The sequence below is a fragment of the Podarcis filfolensis genome, assembly GCF_964270895.1.
Source record: "Podarcis filfolensis genome assembly, chromosome: 2".
Lineage (NCBI taxonomy): Eukaryota > Metazoa > Chordata > Lepidosauria > Squamata > Lacertidae > Podarcis > Podarcis filfolensis.
The window spans coordinates 55,525,965-55,527,979 of NC_139605.1; positions in this window are offsets into that span (position 1 = coordinate 55,525,965).

Here is a 2,015-nt window from a genome sequence, read left to right on the forward strand (position 1 = left end):
GAGACTGTGCCCTCAATTTTTGCACTGGCTCCATGCCATCACCTTTTCTCTTGCTGTGCGTGCTATGTCTGACTCTCTTATTAATGGCGTTTTACAGACAGACTTCTATTTTTGACTCTTCATTCAACTGGGGAACAACATGCAAACAGAAGGCAAGTTGTTGTAGACAACAGAGACACCCACACAGCATATTGTGGGATCATGCAAAAGGTATATGTTATATTGGGTTCTGCAAACTGTATTTCTCTGGCCACTGCCCTCTGAGCCTGTTGAAAAGGGCAAATTCAACAAGACATCTTGAGTTCCTCCCATTCCCTGATGAATTAGAATTTGATGAATTAGAATAATGATTTCATCACATGTTGCTTTTACCCATTATGCTGTCATAAATGCAGAAAGCTATTAAGCACATTGATAATCAGAGGCATGACCTAAACAGCAGTCAATCATCTTTGGCAGGTTCCAAAACCTATGCATGCCATCTGATAAAAGGATATTTGCAACCATTAGTGCTCCATTAACACAGCGTATGTTTGAGCAATTTCACAATTTTTTTACGTGTGGGGCACCATGACCAACCCCGTACTAGTTTTACTCACAAGGTACAGTATCAGTGCACCTGCTCATGGCACCACAGAGCTCCTGAGTCCTCACTGCTGATGTGGAATAGAAAAATTCAATCACTTTTCACAGCATGGGGTGGGGAAAGTTGCATGCTAAAATTTATTTGCTATATAAAATGTGACAGGTGCATTATCCTTCTCCCATGCTAAGGGCTGTAGCCAACATGAGTCCTACTCTAGACAGACCCACTGAAATTAATGTATGTGGTGAATGGGGTTATTAATTTCAGTGGGACTACTCTTGAGTAGAACATAGTTGGCTATAACCCTAAACCTGGCAAGCTGAAGGACAGAGCAGTGCCATTCGCTGTACCACCCAAGGTTCCATGTTGCCATCAGCCCATAAGCATGAATCTTACAAATCAAATCTGGAAAGCAATAAACTAACAGTGGAGAGGCCATCCAGCAATACACACAAGACAAGTGATATTGCTTCCTTCCATCAGAGGGAAAGTTTACTTAACTGTGCAAGATGAACTACCCACTTCAGTATGTCATTTAGTATTTATAGAAACTGAGGGATATGGCTATTTATTTCTTTGATGTTTATTTTCTTCCCCCATTCACAATAATTAGTAATAAAAAGTATTTGAGATCCAGCTTTTTAATTTAAAAAAACAACAACTTTAGTAATGAATTTTGTGAAGTCAGATGGTGTTTGGGCTGTCTTAAAAACCAGAGAGAAGAGATAAAACTTTTCCTGCTGAATGGACCAGGATGATTGTTTGTTCTTACAATATCCCACTGAGGATGCAAATAGGATGTTTGCAGTGTATGCAAACAAAAAGCCCCTGTAAATAGGGCATGTCATCTGGGTATGTCATCTGAGGTTGGCCGGATGATATCGTGCAGTTACAGTTTACCTCATATATCAATTAACACGAGATAAAAATGTTTAAATGGTTATAACTGAAAAGCAAGTACTCTCAGATTTGTAAGCCAATTTTTTGAGGACTCAAGAAAATATATTGTACTTGGCTATACCTTGGTTACGTTGTGTAGCAAAGTACTGTTGACATGGTTTTAAAGGGGGAAATGATATTGTTATGTTGTTGTTGTTGTTTAGTCGTTTAGTCGTGTCCGACTCTTCGTGACCCCATGGACCAGAGCACGCCAGGCACTCCTGTCTTCCACTGCCTCCCGCAGTTTGGTCAAACTCATGTTAGTAGCTTCGAGAACACTGTCCAGCCATCTCGTCCTCTGTTGTCCCCTTCTCCTTGTGCCCTCCATCTTTCCCAACATCCGGGTCTTTTCCAGGGAGTCTTCTCTTCGGTAGCAAGATTGCAGTGGTGTTGGCACTTAACTAGGATTTGTGATCTTTTGGAATGAGACACAGCGAAGACTAGTATCTTTAAGGGATATAGTTTATTTTACACATTTTTACAACCTGAG